The following is a 20,742-nucleotide window of genomic DNA, read 5'->3' as shown; positions in this document are numbered from 1 at the left end:
GATCTGTCGCATAAAAAGTGTCCGTTGCTTAGGGCATGACAATCATAGAGTTTATTGGCAGGGAAATAATATACAACACAAATAATTCAGTGGCACAAGTAATCACGGATGCCTATCTGCTCTGCCTTCTAAATTTATATGCGTTGACCCAGTAACTTTGCCACCATGTGTCTACACTAAAAAAAATGAACCTTAAAACAAGCAAACAAAAATTTAGTATTATTTTAATTTTTTAAATTTGTAATGTTTTAACCTGTGGGGGGAGGGCACGGAGGTAAGTGCAGGCGGTGCTCATGGTTGCCAAGGGTTTTGGGTCCTTCTGGAGCTGAAGGACCAGGGAGTTGTCAGCCACATCATATGGGTCCTGAGAATTGAACTGAGGTCCTCTGCAAGGGCAGTATGTGCGCCTAACCACTGAGCCATCTCTCCAGCCCCAGAAACAAGCTTCTAAGGAGCGCTAAGAGAAGTTAGCAAGCTCTTGTGACTTATTTAAAAGTGAGATTGGAGGGTCCGAGCTGGAAGACAGATACAAGGTACTGATCATCACACGGTACCAAACTGAAGGCTTCTATCTAAAAAACAAAACAAAACAAACAAACAAACAAAAAAACCCAAAACAGTCGATACATGGAACTGCAGAATATCGTCCTGGAAGAATTTTCTAGAAAACCACTTACTCATTTCAATAGTGCGAGCACCGGACCCTGCCGCTCTCTGGGTTAAGAAAGTATAGTTTCTGTTCATTCCTCTTCCTAAACTCCATGTCCAGAGAAACCGGCCTCTGGTGCAAAGGCCTGATCCTGTTTATCATGCTCCCTGCCGTGCCCCGCCCTGGCCTGACTTTTCTCTCTGCCTACAGTATTACCACCCAGAGATCAATACTAGCAGAGTCCTCAGGCTTCCGTCCAGGGAGGGACACTAGCTGACCTGCCAGACACCAGGTCCTCTGACCTGCTTGGATCTAATCTCCACCTCTCTTTCTACCCTGTGGCCACAACAGCTTTGTGTTTCCTTCAAGGAATTACTGGTTTTGTTCCATGCCAAAAATACTTTGCCTGAGTTAATCCTGCAGCTCAACTAGGATGGGTCCTAAACAGGTTGAACTCTTTGTAAAACCTATGTGTAATGTGTATCTTTATAGAAGCACCTTTTTTTTTTCCTGGACAGAAAGTGAGTAACTTACCAGGACCTCAGAACTCCCGTGAGCTTGAAAAATTAAGTTTACTTTGGTCCTTTAGCCCCTCCTCCACAGTAACATTGGGGTTAATCAATTCAGTGTCTTCTCAGTGGCTAGAAAAGAGGCTTGCACCAAACAGGCACTGATTAGATTAATTAGATTCAACTGAATCATCAACAATATTTCCCGCAAAGAAGAAATTCCTAAAAAGAAAGAAAAAAAAATGAGAAAAAAACCTGCTTCACTTGGGTCTGCATGTAGCTAGTAGAGTTATTACACACACACACACACACACACACACACACAAGACAGAGAGAGAGAGAGAAAGAGAGAGAGAGAGAGATCTGGGTTCTGTCCCCAGCATGCATAAACCAGGCTTACTGTAACTATGTCCTTAGGAGGGCAAAGCCAGAGGGTCAGCGGTGCAGGATCTCCCAGTCAGAAGTCAGCTTGGCCTACAGGAGGCCCTGTCTCAAAAACAAGCAAACAATGACAACAAAGACACAGCATGTTGACACTTGCCTCTAATCCCAGGAGGCATGAAGATCTCGGTGAGTTCAAGTCCAGTCTGCTTTATACAGAGAGTTCCAGGCTAACCAACCAGGGTTATAGCAAGACTTTGTCTCAAAAGGAAGGCAGTAGTGTGTGTGTGTGTGTGTGTGTGTGTGTGTGTGTGTGTGTGTGTATGTATGTGTGTGTGTGTTGGGGGGGGTGGATGGGAGGAGGTTTAAAAACGAAAATGATGATTTCTTTGTCTAAACTGAAGATTGTACCGCAACCAAACAGGAACAAAAGTGAAAGTGAAATTAGTACATTTTTCTCTAAAACCGCAAGGCCTGCAGAGAGCAAATCTGGGGTCATGATCAGGGAGCCATGGCTTCTGTGGTGCTCAAAAAGCCTCTGACTCACTGCAATCTTGGGTAATAATTCTCCCAGACTCCCTATACCTCATTTCCTATTTTTGCAACATGGAAAATAAGTTTGTCCCTTATCTACCAAGTGAGAAGGGTGTCGGGAAAACAGATGACACAGAGTGTTTTCGGAACACTTCACAGGCAGAGTCTCCCATCAGCCTGTGGTTTCAAAGGCTTGGTTAGACCCAGTTGTTATTTTCATGCCCAGCCTCCTTCCAGGTCTAAAATATTCTCAAATGTGCTCAAATTTAGCCCCGAGGATAAGAGCAGGCTGTGCTGGAAAGCGCTCTGGCCACATGCAGAGCCTGCTTCTCAACAATCCGTAATCCCTATGCCCCTTCCATAACCGTCAAAAACTCCACCCCTTTTATAAGTTCTATATTACAAACGCCTTTCAAAACATATGATTTTTTATAACGGATGCATTTGTTATGTATAATATATATGTCGGAGCTTTGGAGGGGACAGAGCAGATAAAGCACCTGTAGTATAATTTGAAAATGTGTGACTCTTCCCGGTGACAGTTGTGGGTACAGTTAGCATTCCTAAGCTTTGTCGCCATTCGTGAAAGACGTTTATACCACACTGCGGTTAGAGGAAAACATAACCTTTTCCCTCCTGAGTCCTCAGGATCCCAAAAATTCAACCACAGACAGGGCCCACAGAAACCTGGACGAGGGCAGCTGTTTAAAGGGACTGGGCCCATTTATCTTTCTGGTCACAGGGACGGTCTTAATACATTGCAGCTGTTCCTGGGTGTCTGTTTGGGGTTGGTTCCAGGAGTCCCAAGGAAGTCAGATTAATGGAAGCTCAAATCCTTTGTATAAAACGACACAGTGTTTAACCTGAACCTGCAGCTTCCCACTGGATATGTATACTTTGACATAGCTGGTTAATTTAAAATACCTCGTACAACGCAAGAGTCTCCACATAGTTATTATTCCCAGGTTTTAAAAGCAAGGAAGAAAATCTACAAATGTTAAGTATATGAGTCTGACTATATTTTTAAACCTTGTTGGCCGAATCTATGTATGAAAAACATGCAGGTTAAGAAAGCCCCAGCCTAACAGCATTACATATGAACACAGACTCGAAGGTAAAGCCTTGCTTTGTTTTGGAGGGCTCACACCAAATCTCGGTGTGATCTTGGAAATGATCTTGGAAAATGGCTCATGGATGGCAGAAGACCTTCAAGCACATCTAGCTGGAACCGCATCCCTGGCTACAGAAGACTGTAGCCGGTCCCTCAAAGCATTAGCATAAAAACTTAACCAGACACTTCCGCACGCACTGGGGATATCTGGAGGAGAGAGCCGGTTCCCTAACAACCCCATGGATGTGCGCAATGGGATCTTGAAAAGGGCAGAGTCTCTAAATATGTAAGAAATGTGAAAAGATATTCTTTCACAGTCGTTGGCTTCCCACGGCAGCAGTGACTAATGCAAGATGTTTCAGCCCAGCATCTCTTAATATTTCCAAATACTTCCTTTCTTCTCGTCTTATTGCTCCAGTTCTGGTCAACAGCATTTCATAAGATCGTAAAAATAAAGAAATAAACTGGAGCAAACTGGGGGAACAGTGAGGCATCTGTGGAGGAAGAACCCTCCTTACTGCACAAGCACTCCCAGCACACACTGGACCATCTACACCTGAGCCCCGCAGCTGTGCACACACCCAAGCCCTTCTCCAGTCTGCAGCAGCTGGAAATGAGGCAACTCCTCCACCGTCCCCTGTCGGCCCCTCTTCAGATCTGAGGTGGACCGGTGAGTGACCGCCGGCATCATCCTCAAGAATGAACGGCAGGAAAAAAAATAGTTTACCTTAAAAGTGCTTCTTCAGTCCGACCCAAGAGATTCAGGAGCCACACTCTGTGATCCACCAGCCTGTCAGACTCAAAAGAATGTTGAGCGAGTTGTTGGCCCAGCCTCCCCCCCCCCCCCAAGCCAAACTGTCTGAGGTTTAAACATCTGCACACTAAAAAAAAAAAGAAAGAAAAGAGCTATGTAGAAATAAGCAGTTTTGGAAACTGTGTGTCAGAAAATAGTGGCTCATTGCCTGAATGAGACATTCCTGTAAAATTCCTGCAGAAGCACTGAGTAAAATTCCCAGCTTGCTAGAACAGACTGGCCACAGCTCTGCAGCCAGGATTCCGAGCACACTGCAGAAATAGGCACATTCCTCCCCGCTTCACCCTCCCTCCCCTGCCAGCATTTTCACCTTTGACCCACAAACATGTTCACATCATGGTCAGCATAGCAACAACATCCTTTTTTTTTTTTTTTTTTTTGAGACAGGGTTTCTCTGCATAGCCCTGGCTGTCCTGGAACTCACTCTGTAGACCAGGCTGGCCTCGAACTCAGAGATCCGCCTGCCTCTGCCTCCCAGAGTGCTGGGATTACAGGCGTGCGCCACCACCGCCCGGCCCAACAACATCCTTTATACCACTTCCTGGAGTTACCACACTACCTGCCCTTTAAGGCAATGTATATGTATGCATGTGTGTTTATATGTATGTATATGTATATATACATATATAATTTATATTTGAAGTGGATGCTTGCCATGCATAAAACCCTGAGATTGATCCCCAGTACCCCATAAATGAGTTATCACACCTGCAATCCTAGTCCAGGAAAGTGGAAAAGACTCAGAAGGTCAAGGGCATTTGTAGCTACATAGAGAATTCCAAGCCAGGTTGGGCTACAGGAGACTTTGTCTCCAAAGACAGACAGACAGAGAAACATGATAGACAGACAGACAGATAGATAATTTGGCCAGTAAAAGTACTTATGTGTAAACTCAAGGGCCAGAATTCCGTTCCTGGAACCTCATAAAAATGCCAGACAGGCCAGGCAATGGTGGCACAAACCTGTAATCCCAGCACTCTGGGAGGCAGAGGCAGGCGGATCTCTGAGTTCGAGGCCAGCCTGGTCTACAGAGTGAGTGCCAGGACAGCCAGGGCTACACAGAGAAACCCTGTCTCGAAAAAAAACGAAACCCAAAAAACCAAAAAAAAAAAAAAAAAAAAAAAAAAAAAACGCCAGACGCCATAGCACACGCCGGCCCTCTCAGCACTTCTAGTCAGATGGTGGATTGTCCAGCGAGTGCGTAGCATGGGAGAAACAGAGACCCTGCCTCTATATGATAGGGAAGAGAAAACCAACTCGGGAAGGTTGGCTCTCCTTGGACTTCCACGCGCGTATAGCACTACAAGTACAGGCTCACGCCCACAAGCACCACATATCCATATACACACTAATAATCGGTTAAATTTTAATGAAACTTTATGGATAATTTTCTCACAAATCTTTTCTATAGTTAGGTATAACAGTGCGTGCCATCTAAACACCTTTCTTTCTTTCTTTCTTTCTTTCTTTCTTTCTTTCTTTCTTTCTTTCTTTCTTTCTTCTTTCTTCTTTCCTTCCTTCCTTCCTTCCTTCCTTCCTTCCTTCCTTCCTTCCTTCCTTCCTTTCTTGTAACAAGGTTTCTCTGTGTAGCCCTGGCTGTCCTGGAACTTACTCTGTAGACCAGGCTGGCCTCGAACTCAGAAATCCACCTACCTCTGCCTCCCAAGTGATGGGATCAAAGGCGTGCGCCACCGGTGCCTGGTGATACTTTTTTTTTTTAAGTTAAGGTTTTATTGTGTGTTTGTGCATGATGTGAGTGTGTGTGTGGGGTGCTTGTGCTACATGGTATGCACGTGGAAGGCAGAGGATAGCTAACCTCAGGAGCTTCTCCCCTCCCTATGTGGTTTCTGAGGATTGAACACAGGTCGCCAGGTTCACACAGCAAGAGGCTTTGCAGATGGAGGCAGCACATACACGATGTATTTACATGTGTGTGTGTGTGTGTGTGTGTGTGTGTGTGTGTGTCAGTCAGAGGGTAACTTGGATATCAGCCTTCCCCTTCTACCTTGTTTGAAGCTGGATCTCTTTGCTGTTTCTGCTTGCTTCTTGTACACCAGGCTAGCCTGCCAAGGACTTTCCAGAGATTCTTCTGTATCCAGGAAACAGGGATTGCAAACCAAAGCGCCTCTCTTGATGTACATGTCAGGTCGTCATGCTCTTGGGACAAGCCCCACTCAGAGTCATCTCCCCAGCCCCCTATACTCCCAGATTTCTTAAAACATAATGTGGAAAAGCTGAGATAATACGAAACCAGGCAGTAAGCGGAAAACCTCAACAAGCCTGTCACATACTTAACTGAACAACACACAGTTGTGGCAGGCATTGCAGGGGAGCTAGGCCAAAAGCATCAAAGCAAAGGCCTCACTAGGAACTCTCAGTTTTCAGTTGCCAGGCAGCCTCATCTCCAGCCTCCATTCCCCTCCTCATCTCCAGCTCCCTCTCTCCTCCCAAGCCACTCTGGATCCTTAAGTTTGTTATTTATTTATTTATTCATTCATTTATTTATTTATTATTTATTATTTATTTATTTATTTATATGAGCACGTCGCAGCTGGCACACCAGCATCATATCCAGTTATAGATGGTTGTGAGCCACCATGTGGTTGCTGGGAATTGAACTCGTGACCTCTGGAAGAGCAGCCAGGGCTCCAGCCCTTAAGTTCATTCTTTTCCTCACCTAGAATTCTTTCCCCAATCGACGGCCTGATGGAAACCTCCAAAATGGCCGTTGGATTCTTTGCCTCCCTGATCCGGCCTCTTCTAGACCTTTGAGCACTGGTGTGCTTCAGAGTTCTGCCCTTTGACCTCTCTCTTATCAAGCAGCAAGCGCTCCCTTTAGGATCGCTGTCTCAGGCTTTAAATATTTATTCGCTGGTGGTTTCCAGCATGTGTCCTTACATCAGCTCTCCCCGTCTCCATGGATACTGAGTGGATACAGGTGGGCATGAACTCTGGCCGCTCCTGACAAACCAAATGCTTAAAAGCCAGAACTAGAGTCGATGCTCAACTTGTTGTTTCCTCTCAGTTCTACATACGGCTAGGGCACAACACCTGCTGGTTCTATGTGCAGGTCCAAATCTGCCCTAAGTGTCCTGAGCCCTGGAGCGAGCCGTCACCTTTTCTCTGGGTTTCTTCAATGTCTCATGTTCTTGTTTGCTCTTGGTGGTGGTGTGAGGAGAGGATGATGGTTTCAGTCTAGATGGTTTTAAGTAGGGTCTCAGGGGTGGAGAGGTGGCTCAGCAGTTACGAACACTGGCTGCTTTTCCAGAGGTCCTGGATTCCATTTCCAGCACCCACATGGTGGCTCACAACCATACAGCTGTCTATAACTCTAGTTCCAGGGAATCAGATAGCCTCTTCTACCTTCCATAGGAACTAAGATACACAGACATCCATGCAGGAAAATCACCCACAAACATAAAATAACAATAAAGACATCTCTTTTAAAGGTTCAACAGTGTTAGCGGTAACGAACATCTTTGATCCCACCGCTTGGGGCAGAGGTAGGTAAATCTCTGAGTTTGAGACCAGCCTGGTCTACAGAGTGAGTATCAGGGCAGCCAGGGCTACAAGACAAACCTGGTCTCTGGGAAAAAAATTAAACAGGGTTTCACTCTGTAGCCTATGAGCTGGCCTGGAATTCACAGCAATGCCCCTGCCTCTCAGGTTTAGATATTAAAATAGGCATGAGCCGCCATGCCCGGAGCTTCTCACAGTAATTGGAGCAGTCAGAGAGAAAACTACATGGCTGTAGGGGTGGGGTTACCCACATGGGCCTCCGGAGCCCAGAGGAGGGGGTCAGGCGTCCTGCCCTGGGATGTTAACACTTTATTCTCTTCAGACAGAGGCACTAGTCAAGTGGTTCTCAACCAATGGGACGACCCGGCAACCCTCTCTCTCCAAAAAAATGATTTGCATTATGATTCATAACAGTAGCAAAATTACAATCATGAAGAAGCAAGGAAGATAATTTTTATGATGGGGGGGTCACCACAACGTGAAGAACTGCATTAACGGGGGTTGCAGCATTAGGAACCCTGAGAACCATTACTCTAGCTGAGCCTGAAGCTTGCCATTGTGCAGGCTGGATGGCCCATGAGTAACTGCCCACCCACACCGTCACCATCTGTCCTCCCCTCCCTCACCTCCACACACTGGGGTTACCGGGCCACAGCTACGGCCAGCTTTTTACATGGATGCTAGGGATTCGAACTCAGGCCCCATGTTTAGGAAACAAAGACGTTTATCTACTGAGCCATCTCCCCATGCCCAGAGCAGTGTTTTGAACTCTCTTCATCCTGTGTCCACCTCTCTTACCCTCCCCTGCTTAGAGGTGGAAAGACAAAATGGACTTCTGCAGGTTGTCCTCTGAACTCACAAGCAGGCTGTTGCACAAATGTGCACGCACATACATACTTACACACAAATAAATGTTGTTTATGTTAGGTATGTATGTGTTGCTTTGCTTGCGTGTATGACTTTGTGCCCAAAGGAGCACATGCCAAAGGAGCATGCCTGGTGCCCAAAGAGGGCATTGAATTGCCCGGAGCTGGAGTTACGGATGGCCAGCCATGAGCCGCCATGTGGGTCCCGGTAACTGAACTCTGGAGCTCTGTGGGGACAGGTGCCCTTAACCACTGAGCAATCTCTGCAACCCCTAATAGATGTTAATAACTTTTTTAGAATGCAAAGTTCCTAAAGTGATACTAACGGTGGGGCAGAGGGATAGTACAGTGTAGAGCCTTCACCCAGCACCTGTAAGCCCTGGCTTCTGGCGGGAAACTCCGCCCTAACCAGCTTGACCCCTCCCCTCTCGGGCCACAGTCACTGGCCTCAGCTAAGAGACTTCCAGGCCCTTCCTAAATTTCACCAGAGGCAATGTCTTGAACGGGTTCCTTGTCTCCTCTACCAGGGTCTTCCCATGGCTGCCTTCCTAGGCCACTTCAGATGTGTTCCCGTCTCAGCTTCTTTCAAGCTGTGACCCAAACCCCAGAGCACCTCAAGTCCTGTACAAGGCGCTCCCACAGTGCTCAGCCTCTGAGTTATTCGTCCATGACCATTTCAGGAAGTGGAAATTGAAAATTCACTCTGCAGGTTGGGATTACAGCTCAGTAGCGCTGTGCCGCCCTGCTGCATTCTGGGGGAGTTCTGGGTCCTTGCCCTGCCTAAGGAAGGTCCTTGTTGTCTCCTTCCAGATCTAGTCACAGGCAGAGAAAAAAATAGAAAACGTTAGTTTAGGGGACTGGGTGGGGTGGTTCCCTAACATTAGCACACACCTTGTAGGAACCTGTGGGTTCCACGGACAGAACTCAGGTGCTCCGGCTTGGCAGTGGGCGTCCTTACCCACTGAGCCATCTTACTGGCCCCATTTTTGTTTTTTAAATGCCAAATAATCTTATATCCATCAATATAATTAAGAAAAGATCATGATAGGCATCTAGGTCATTTCATTTTATCCTTAGCCACCACTTACAGGAAAGATTGGAAATCTTTCAGAGGTCACTGGCAGCCTACTGCCCTCTCTTTCACCACACTCTACTCCCTTCCCCTTCATCATTCACCAGGGAAAGCAAGAATTCATTCATCTGGTGACTTTCTTCCTGCACTTCAGATGACTTGCTGGTGACTAGTCACTTTTATAAGTGTGGAGGCAGCCTCTAGAGGGCTTAGTCACCAGGGTGCTGGTCACCCTCTCTGCTCTCAGATTCTTACCCTTCATCAGCTCTGAGTGCTGTGGGAAGGCGCGGCTGCTCCAGGAAAACCACAGTTCCTCCTTCACAGCGCAGGAAAGGATGGAGCGAGACACAAAGCGCCCTCCAGTCGCGGGCACATGGGATGGAGGCGCCCGCTGGCCAGTAGCCGCTTCTGATCCTTCCAGGCGCTGGTTGGTCCAAGGATTGCAGTTCCCAGTAAACCCAAGCTTGGAGAGACGTGGTCTTCCCACTCCTACTCAGAAGGAAGCGCTGGCACTTCGGTTCTAGAGAAAATTACCACCTTGTGGAAGGAAAGACCAAGCCGCTTCCTGTTGGAGGACCCCAGATGATCAGGGGGTGGGACAATAAACCACTTTTATGTTATAAGAACAGTAGAGCCATTCTAAATACAAACTGTTCAGTCTTTTCTTGTTTTTGCTTTTCTCTTGAGTCAGGGTTTCTCTGGGAAGCTCCCGCTGTCCTGGAACTCAAGAGATCCACCTGCCTCTGCCTCCGGGTGCTGGGATTAAAGGCATGTGCTACCCCACCTGGCCAGATTGCTCAATCTTGTGTTTGTACACTCTCCACATTCCCCGGAATCCTAACCGGTAGCTTCCTGCCCTCCCTCCCTCCCTGCCCAGCTGTCCACTTACCACTTCCCCTCATTAATACAGCAGTAAGATTTCCGGTACACTCAATGACATGTTCAAAATACACAAACAGACGTTCTAAAAGTTGAGCTGGTTTAAGATCTAGTTTATTCTTGTATTTTTTTTCCTTACTAGTTTTTTAAAACTAAGTTGAGAATCAAACGATTAAAATAATAATAATGGAGTATCTTCCCCTGTAAACACCATAAGGCAGCGCACTGACATTCATATTCATTTCATAGGAGCAGTACAAGGGTGTGTCCCATGCACGTTAGCATGTGCACATATGTATGCCTAGTGCCAAAAGACTTCACACCAGGCCCTCTGGACCTGGATCTACACTTGTCATGTGTGTGCTAGGAATTGATCCTTGGTGTTCTGCAAGAGCATCTGATTCTTAACTACTGAGTCTTCTCCAGCCACGGGAAGAAAACACTGTTCAACACAATTACCAACCAGAAGGCCCCGGTTTCTGTGGTCACAAGTCTCTTAAACACCAGCTTAAGAGTAAAAATAAGTTAGCGCATAAATATGCACTGTCTCTTCTCCAGTCTTGTCATTCAAATAGCAACAGACCAGCTGGGTGCTCCCGCTGTGGTGCTCCAGTCTTGTCATTCAAATAGCAACAGACCAGCTCGGTGCTCCCGCTGTGGTGCTCTGCAGGACTTTTCCTGGGTGACAGTGTCTGACCCTGAGAAGACTAGGTGACTCAGCACTTTGAAATCGCAAAGCTCGGGTTCAGCAGGGGGTTGGGGGAGGCCTTCCTCTCCTTTTACAAGATCTGCTGAGAAAATAACAAAAATGAGATTTTTTTCTCTTTTTTTTTCTTTAAGTTTGAAAGGTCAAAGAAGTTAATATGTGACTCTCTAACCATAGAAAAATCTAGAAGGAATTAGGCCCTCATAAGCATCATTCTCTGATTGCTAATATATATATATATATATATTTTAAAAAAATGGCTGTGCTTAACTACATTATTAGCATTTAAATTGCCACAGTAGGACCTGAGAAAAATACTCCCGGCTGCAAAGCAGGTGGGAAAGCCGGTGTGGCCGGCTCTTTTACTCCTCTATTGTTTGAGCAGTATGGGGTTGACAGACCACAGGGAAAGTGCTGAGGGAGCTTTTTATCAAAAATGCTGAGAAGATCTCCGCAAGGTGTGCTCACTCTTCGAGCCTCGTGTGGACCGACCCTCGGTGCTCAGCCCTTCCTGACTATCAAAGCCACAGGGGCAGCTTTTGGAAGGGTGCATTTATCATTCCTAATTCTGATTCAGGAGCTTTGGGGTGGAGACTTGCAATCTAAAATACTCACCAGGGGATTCCGGCACACGTGGGGCAGGATTTGACTGGCTATGCACCAGCCTTTCCAGGCCTGGCAAACTAGAATAAATATCAATAATATTCTCCATCGCCTTAACTCTTAGAAACCCCGATGAAGGTTGGTGGAACAAATCACTAGGTAAAGGTGCTGTGCCTGGAGAAAGGCAGTTCAGTCCCTGAGGGAGGAGAGGACAAACTCCCATAACTTGTCCTCTAGCTGTCACATCTACACATGCCTCCCCTCCCCCACACAGACACACCTACAAAACAGACAAATGTAAAAACTAGTCTTGATTTTTTTTTTAAACAGGGTTTCTCTCTATCCCTGGCTGTCCTGGAACTCACTGTGTAGGACAGGCTGGCCTTAAGCTCACAGACTCACCTGCCTCTGCCTCCTGAGTGCTGGGAGTAAAAGCATGCACCATGATCTCCTGACTTTGCTTTTTAAGTTTGTTTGTTGTTGTTTGGTGTGTGTGTCAGGGTCCCTCCCTGTATTTGGTTTTGTTTTTTGAAACATAGTCTCACTATGGAGCCTTTTGGCTGGCCTGGAACTCACCATATAGACCAGGTGAGCTCCTAGCTCACAGAGAGCCACCTGCCTCTGTCCCCTAAGTGCTGTGATTAAAGGTGTGCGCCACCATGCCCAGCTCAAAAACATTTTTTTTTTTAAAGGCAGGCTGGAGTGGTCAGGCATAGTGCCTTAAACCTTTCATCTCAGCACTCCAGAAGCAGAAGAAAGCAGATATTTGAGTTACAGGTTAGCACAGCACATTTTAGGCCCACCAGGGTGCACAACGGAGATCCTACCTTTTAAAAAAAATGCAGGCTGGGGGTCCCTGGAGAGATGTGAGTTCAGTTCCCGGTACCCTTTTCTGACTGCTAATAACATACTATATAATATAATAAATGTAAGCCTCTACAAGCATTGTAGTCATGTGCACAAATGCACAGACACAAACATATCCATGTAATTAAAAATATTTAAAAACAGAAACAAAGAATCCCCAGTGAAATCCTAACTTTCAGGTTATTGTAGACTATGACCTCGCCTTTCCAGATCCCTATTTTACTTACGAGCCGCACATATTTCTGGGCTGGTAACATAGACTCCTGGGCCAGACCGAGTTTGCTAACAACTTCCTTCACTCGGTTTACTCCTAATCTTCTCAGCAGCCAACCCCCTAGGAGAAGCTTTGGTTATCCCAGTCAGAGATAAGGACCCAGAGTGTCTGGGAGGGAAAACAGAAGGAGGAGGCCTGGTGCCCACCTGCTGACTCTGGGCCTTCTTTTAGGAGAAGCCATTTGAGGCAGGGGAGGCGGTGCTTATCTAGCATCCATGAGGCCCAGGGTTAGATCCTAAATAAGCCAGGATGTGGCTTAAAGGCACTAAATAAGCCAGGCGTGGTGGCATGTGCCTGTAATCCCAGCACCTGGGAGACAGAGACAGAAAGATCAGGAGTTCAAGATTATTCCCCAGCTACAATGCCAGTTCAACGCCAACCTGAGATACATAAGACCTTGTCTTAGTAAGAAAAAATAATAAATTAAATTAAAAAACAACAACTTTATCACAAACAGAAAAATCTTCACCATCTTCATCCAGTCAACAAATCACTGTGCACACTGGACAACAAGTCACGTGCGGGCAGACGGCTCCAGACTCTAGAAAGTCTGGCCCAAGCTTCACAGGGCAGTGGAGGGGCAAGGGGCATTTTCTAGGATTTCCTTGATTAAGTATCCTGTCATCTCTCGGCTAGATCTTCTCATCTCCACTTCAGATTCAGAAACCCTTCGCTTGAATTATAGCTCAGAGGAACCCTGGTGGGAGTGGCAGTCTAGGGCCCTCTTTGAAGGCGGCCACAGAGGATGTGGCTCGTCAAGCAGACTGTGGGAGGACCAAAAAGATTCCACGAAGCAGGGAGAAGGGCATTGTGGGTCCATGGTAGCGTGTGAACAGTCTTCTAACAAAAGACTCCAAGGCTAATATGCAGCTGGGGCTGTGGGCTGGGAGGAGACCCAACTAACACAGCGCTCTACAAGGCACTGCAAGGGAACCAAGCATGGCCGTCCTGCAGTCCTGCAGAGGAAGGGCCTTAGGACTGGACGTGGATTTAGAAAAATAACGCTACTCTAGGGCAGAGGGTGGGCAGATCCGGGACTAATACCAAACTAAGGCCTGCTTCTGGGAGCTTTGGAGGCAGGTGGATTGCTGGGCAGTTAGGCAAATCCCTAACTTTTTCAAAACTTCACCTGGTTTATTTTATATGGAAGGAATCTGCCCTCCGGGCCACTGTGCAGCCAAAATGAGGCCGGCTCCTGTGGACAGGCTCCTCCGGCAGGATCAGGCAGTCTGACAACATGGTGGCGGGCAGAGACCACAGGCTAGCTCTCGGGGTTCTAAGTGGGTAGGTGAAGGCTGGGTGAGGGCCCACTTCACCAGTCAGCTTTTGGGCACAGGAGGAGGAGCTGCCCTCCCCCATCTCCCCCCCCCCAACCCCCCCAGACTTGAGCTTAGGATGGCTCCTAAAGACAGAAATGCAGATGAGGAGAAGTCAGAGCCAGGGCTTGGTCACGATCCCATCTGAAGCCCGGGAGATTACAGGGAACGCCAATCCCTGAGGTACATCCAGGGGAAGCGGAGGGCTGATCGCTTTGTCCAGAAGGAAAGTTCTAGCTCAAGGTTGCCAGGAGCGGAGAGACATTAAACAAAGCCAATCGCATGCCAGGCGCGACCTTGGGGCCAGAAACCGGAATAAACGGACCATCCAGAGAGTTCACATCATCATGGGGAAAGAACCAGTCAATAAAATCCGGCAGACTGAGTGCTGGGCCACACCTAGGAGAGAAGGAGAGATGCAGAATACCCAGGGGGATCGAACCCCGCACCAGCTCTTAGGGGTCAGGCGACATTTGAGCTGACACTGGAGATTAGACCTTTAACCGAGGACTCCGTAAGTGCAAGGCTCAGGTGAGCCTTTTAAGTGTGTACCCTGTTTGATCCTCACCACCCAGTGAGGCAGGTAGTATCGTTATCCCGGCCTTAGAAATGCCCCATCCAACTACAGCTGCGGGGCAACTCGCCGAAGCAAAGCTGGGGAAAGAGCCTTCAGCCCAGGCAGGCCAGGCACAGACAGAACCTGAGATCATAGTCAGTCTCGTTTGTGAAAAATGTGTAGGTCAAACAAGTCCACCTAGGAGTAGCATCTGGACAGAACAGCAGTGCTGTATCATTACTTCCAGGGCGGGCTCTTCATAGAGATTTAGGCAAAATGGAGTTACAAATACCAGCTTCATTCAGTGACTTGGGACAAAGAACGTCATGGATGACACTTTTGGTTTTGTTTTGTTTGTTTTGATCTGTAGATACACCACTCAAAGGCTGTCCTGGGGAGAAGGTATCACCCCACAGTGTCTCAGCCTCTAGCATGCAGCAATACCCTCAGGAGCTGGCTGGTCTGTCTGGGGTAAAGTCTCCATCGTAGACAACACAGCATGGATTCCTAGACTGGACAGCTCAGCGGGAGAGTTCTTCCTGACTGTGACTGAGGCTCTGGGCTTGATAGATACCAGCCCTGAAAGAGCCACCTGAGGGGCTGGCTGGAGAGATGGCTCAGCCGTTAAGAGCACTGGCTGCTCTTCCAGAGGTCCTGAGTTCAGTTCCCAGCAACCACATGGTGGCTCAAAACCATCAGTAATTCTGGTGTGTCTAAAGACAGCTATAGTGTAGTCACATAAATTAAAATTTTAAAAAAAAATCAAAGCTACGGGTGAGCAGAACATTGAATATCCCCATATTCAATGGGGGTCATGTCAGGTGACAGTCCACAAACTGGGATTCTGAGAGAGAAGAAGCCCTCACTAGTCTAAGTCAATTTGTCTTACCTGCCACTGGGAGAATTTGCTCAGGGGCTCCACAGACAAGTTTACTCACAGACAATCATTCCTTGGAAGCCCAGGCAGACAGGACAGGCTGCTCCTGGGTTTTACTTTTCTGTCCCTGACCTTCCTCTTTCCAGACAATCGGAGTGTTGTCCCTTGGGAGGTACAAACAAAACAGTAAGATGAAAGCAAGCTGACTCCAAGAACCGCCAAAGTTTGCAAAATGCTATGCCAAGCGCTCGGATCCACCTAGGCCCCTCTCCCGCAGGGGTACGAAGAGGGACAGGACGCCTCACAGCCCGAAAGGAACAACAGGCTGCACAAAGGAACAGCAGCAAGGCTCGCAGACCGCAGTCCGCAGTCCGGCTGAGCTTGCCCCCGGCGCCGGCACCTCTCCCGCGGCTGACCACCCAGCCACAAGGGCCGCTCTGTTCTTCAGCACACTGAGGGAGGCATCTGCACTTGCTCGGGCTCAGAAACACTTGTGGTGGGAAGGAGCGGTTCCCTGCGGCTCTCCGGAGTGACGGAATCCCTGTAAGGCCTTCCGGGAGCCCAGTCCTTTCCTGTCCCCGCCTGGACTTGCTCACACCCTCTGCCACTACTGCCACAACCCCCAGTTCACATCGATATATGACATTTTTTACTTTGAAATACTTAAAACTATGCAAAGCTGTCTCGCTTTTTTTTTTTTAAACAGGCATCTTTCCTACCCATCTCCACCTGCAGGTAAAATCTGTAAGCTCCATAAACACGGAGATATTGTCTTTCCTGTTTGCCCCCTTACATTCCCAGCACCTGGCCGGAAGTTCAGGGCTCAATAAATATTTATTGAATCAATAAAGGGATGCAGAAGAACACGATCAAGTTGCAGAGGCGAAAAGTTAGAGCGGAGTTGGAGAAAATAGCGGGTCCCTCCTGGTCCGGCTGGGCACGGAGAGACTCCGTGGAAGAGGGGTGCTCGCTCCCTCGCTCGCTCGCCCAGGGCCTATCACAGAGAGAAGCTCAGAGAAAGGGAGGCTCCTGGCTGTGTAGCCAGGACAGCACTGAGCCGGCCTGGGCCCAGACAGTATTGGCCCAGTCACCAAACAGGATGGGAGGGAACAAGGCAAAAACAGCCCAAGAGAAATCATTTGCTACTCGGGAACTGGCAAAGCTAAGAAGTCTACCAAAGAGCTGCACTCTTTGGAGAACTGGTTTCAAACGCTAGAAACCGAGGATGTCAGCCAGGTATGGCCCGGGCTCTCCGTGACTCCTTGCGGCGCTCAGAGGCAGACACAGGTTCTCTCTGAGTCTGAGGCCAGCCTGGTCTACAGAGTTTCAGAACACAAGAGACCTATACTCAACAGCAAACAAAGAAACAATAGCTCTTTTTTTTTTTTGTTTTGTTTTGTTTTGATTTTTGGATTTTTTTTTTCGAGATAGGGTTTCTCTGTGTCGCCCTAGCTGTCCTGGAACTCACTCTGTAGACCACGCTGGCCTTGAACTCAGAAATCCGCCTGCCTCTGCCTCCCAGAGTGCTGGGATTACAGGCGTGCGCCACCACCGCTCGGCTTATGAATAACTCTTAAAAGTTAAATTATGCATATTCAGGATGAGCAGATCCTCATCTAAATAGCCACATGGATTTCTGTCCAAATGCACACATATGAAACTAACACAAGTTTTCCTCACAGTAGCAGAATGCAAGTAATCACACGTCTGCCGACGAGTGGACTAATAAATAGCATATATTATACTATGAAGCACATAACGATAGTGCATGGGCACACATGCACATACACATAGAGACCCAGGGTAAATCTTAATTAACATTAAAGTGTGGCAGTGCATGCGTATAGTCCAGTCCTTGGGAAGTAGATGCAGGAGGTTCAGAAGTTCAAGGTCAGCTGAACTACTTGAAGTCCTGTCTCAAGAGAGAGAGCACACACACACACACACACACACACACAGAGAGAGAGAGAGAGAGAGAGAGAGAAACAATGAGAAACTGAGGGGAAAATAGTTATTTCAATTTCTTTTTTTCTTTTCTTTCCTATCTTTCTTTCTTTCTTTCTTTCTTTCTTTCTTTCTTTCTTTCTTTCTTTCTTTCTTTCTTTCCTTCCTTCCTTCCTTCCTTCCTTCCTTCCTCCCTTCCTTTCTTCCTTCCTTCCTCTCTCCCTCCCTCCATCCCTAGCTCCCTCCCTTCTTCCCTTTCATCTCATTTTGAGAGTGGGTTTGCTTTAGTTAGGGTTACTATTGCTGTGATAAAACACCATTACCCAAACCAAGCTCTGGAGGAAAGGGTTTATTTCACAAACAGTTTCATACAACAGTTGATCATCAAAAGCAGTGAGGGCAGGAACTCACACAGGGCGGGAGCCTGGCGGCAGGAACAGAGGCTGTGGAGGGGTGCTGCTTACTGGCTTGCTCTCAAGGCTTGCTCAGCCTGCTCTGTTAGAGAGCACAGGGCCACCAGCCTGGAGACAGCAGCACCCACAGTGGGCTGGGCCCTCCCCCTCAATCACTAATTAAAAAAAAATGATCTACAGGCTTGCCTGTGCCCCATCTTATTGAGGCATTTTCTCAACTGAGGCCCCCTCCTCTCAAATGATTTTAGTGTGTGTCAAGGTGACATAAGACTATCCAGCACAGGGCTGGAGAGATGGCTCCTATGATCACGTAGGTGCTGGGAATTGAACTAGGATCTTTCAGAAGAGCAGCCAGTACTCTCAGCCACGGAGCTGGGTCACCAGCCCCGATTTTACTTAAGACAGGGTTTTACCGTGAAACCCAAAACAGCCTTCCACTCCAGATCCTCCTACTTCTGTGCCCCAAATCCTAGGGTTACACCACCATCCCTTACAGGCCTTGAGAGTTCACTTTGTCTCTTGGGCTTGTTTATAGCATGCAGAGAAGCCCAGGCCCAGTGTAGAGTTCATCAGACATTAGTCTCCCTCTTGAAAAGTCAGGCGGTCATTACATATGTGCCACGTGTCTGGTGCAAATTTTAATCCAGATTTCCAGAGTGCCTGGAGGTCTGATATCAACTAATCAATTAGCCACATTCTTCTAAGGTTTTCAGTATCTAGCACAAAGCAGTAGCACAAACCCAAATTTACACTGTTCAAAGTAAACTTTCCTCTACTCTGAGACCAACGCTCTGCTCTCATAAGGCTGATCAGATTCCCGTTATCAAAAGAATGGAGTTTATTAGTAGTACAGTGCTGCGTCTCTCTAATAGTTCCTAAGATTTACATGTTTGCACAGCACTTTCCTATGCTTTTATAATGTGTTCTGCAACCCCCCAAGAGTCAACAGTCTCAGCGCTTCTCTAGACAGAAACATGAGCACCCAGGTGCCTGGGTCAGGGTGACTCAGGCAGAGTCAACATTGGAGCTCCGAACCTTGGGCCGGGGGTCCAGCTCCTAAGGCCTTCTGCCTCTGGCTAATCCCACCAGCTCCTCTCTTTTAAAGAACTGTGATTTTTGGAGGCCTCCGGGGAGCACATGTCAGTTTGCAAAGCTTTTCCCTTCAAAACAGCAGTCAGAAATAAACAGCCTGCAAGCTGGTAGTAGAGAATTAAATCTGACTTTTAAAAGTCCCGTTCTCCCTCCATCTGTCCCCTTTGCAAATGCACAGCTGAATTGTGTTGGTGCAACCTAACAATTTCTATAATTAATGCAAGTTGATTAATGATTTTTTTTAGGGCTCTCAGTTCAGACTTATGAAATTCAAATCAAAGAGGAGAGTTTAAAGCATTTGCTTTTTGTGCATTTGTTCAAGTTAAGGTTATCTTGGACACCTGAGCCCCTGACAGCCAAAGACTGCTCAGCCTCTACTGACCTTACAGAGCTAACAGTTAGGACTGTGTATATAAGGATTTGAGAGATTATTCCACCAGAATAAAGTTACAGTGTAGGCCCTGGCATGAATGGCATGTCTTGCCATTAACAAATTGAAGAGCTTATAAACACCTAAAATTAAATGGAGGCTTAAAAAAAAAAAAAAAAAAAGCTGGTCAAAACAGCTGGGTTACTGATAGAATTGAGTAACTTCAATTTAAACACCTGCCGTGGTTTCTGAGCATGTCTTTAACGCAGCCTTTAAAACACAGTTACAGCCAGGATGTGGCGAACATCTCTGTGAATTCGAGGCCAGTTTGGTCTATAGTTCCAGGACAGTCAGAGTTACATACGGAGGTACTGTCTCACCAATAACAGAACAAACAAACAAGCAAACAACACATTTTTTCATTGTCCCACATTTCTATTTTTTTTTTTTTTAAATTTAAAACTAAATATGGAGGTTAGGTGGCCCGTACCTGTAATCCCAGTGTTCAGGAAGTAGACACAGGAGGATCAAGAGTTCAAGTCTACCCTTAGCTATATAGCGAGTTTCAGGCCAGCCCACCATACACGAGACCTTGAACAAATAAAAAGAAAATAATAAATGTGAAAAAGAGCTAAACAACTTCCACAGGGCCATGAAGATGGCTCAGAGAAAACCCAAGTAGAAGTTTATCTGCCTGACAAAAACCCAGGACAGAATTCTTCTCCGAGGTCGCCTCAGGCCTTATTTTATTCCCCTATAAAACCAAACTTGTTCCTAGCTGGGTAGCCATGGTGACACACACTAGAAAGGCTAAAACTGAAGGATCACTGGGAATTTAAGGCTAGCCTGGGCTACATATCCAGGCCTAACCTCAAAACAAGCAGTGTGGCAGTGACGTACTCCTAAGGAGGCAGAGACAGGTGAATCTCTGTGAGTTTGAGGCCAGTCTAGTCTACAGACCAAGTTCCAGGGCATTAGGCTACAAAGAGAAACCCTGTCTCTTGGGAGAAAAAAAAAGAAAAGAAAAGAAAGGAAAAATAGTTTAAATACCAACTAATGTGGTCCCGTGGAAATACAACAAAAAGCCATCTTTGGTTATAATTGGGTCCTTTAATTTTCTTTTTTAAATTACTTCTTTTTTTTTTTTTTTTTTTTTTTTTTTTTTTTTTTTTTGAGTCTTTCTACATGGCTCTGGCTGTCCTGGAACTCACTGTGCAGCCAAGGCTGACCTGACCTTCTCATCTGCCCCCTGCTTCCTCTTCCAGAGGACTGTGAGTTCAGGCATGTGGTGCTCTGCCTGGGTGCCTGTTTGTTATACGCACTACTGGGGGGGTTGAACCTAGAACTTCACGCCTATCAACTCAGCTCCATCTCTAGTTCCTGTAGGTAC

General features: G+C 47.0%; 2 long non-coding RNA genes across 3 annotated transcripts; both read right to left on the bottom strand.

Moving 5' to 3' along the window:
- Positions 1 to 3,732, bottom strand: LOC127697574 (uncharacterized). Its single transcript, XR_007980485.1, has 3 exons — positions 1,559 to 3,732; positions 1,184 to 1,380; positions 1 to 572 (listed from the first exon to the last, which is right to left on the bottom strand). It is a non-coding gene; the product is annotated as an uncharacterized LOC127697574 (long non-coding RNA).
- A 6,710-nt stretch (positions 3,733 to 10,442) lies between these two features.
- LOC127697820 (uncharacterized) lies at positions 10,443 to 16,099 on the bottom strand. Of its 2 annotated transcripts, none has more exons than XR_007980535.1 (3): positions 15,546 to 16,099; positions 12,931 to 13,093; positions 10,443 to 11,125 (listed from the first exon to the last, which is right to left on the bottom strand). It is a non-coding gene; the product is annotated as an uncharacterized LOC127697820 (long non-coding RNA). The 2 variants fall into 2 exon arrangements; XR_007980536.1 differs by having other exon boundaries at positions 10,443 to 11,122.
- Between the last annotated feature and the right edge of the window lie 4,643 nt (positions 16,100 to 20,742).

This window comes from Apodemus sylvaticus, chromosome 12, assembly GCF_947179515.1.
Source record: "Apodemus sylvaticus chromosome 12, mApoSyl1.1, whole genome shotgun sequence".
Taxonomy (NCBI): domain Eukaryota; kingdom Metazoa; phylum Chordata; class Mammalia; order Rodentia; family Muridae; genus Apodemus; species Apodemus sylvaticus.
Note: the sequence above shows the minus strand (reverse complement) of the source record. Positions and strands in the feature narration are given on the sequence as shown.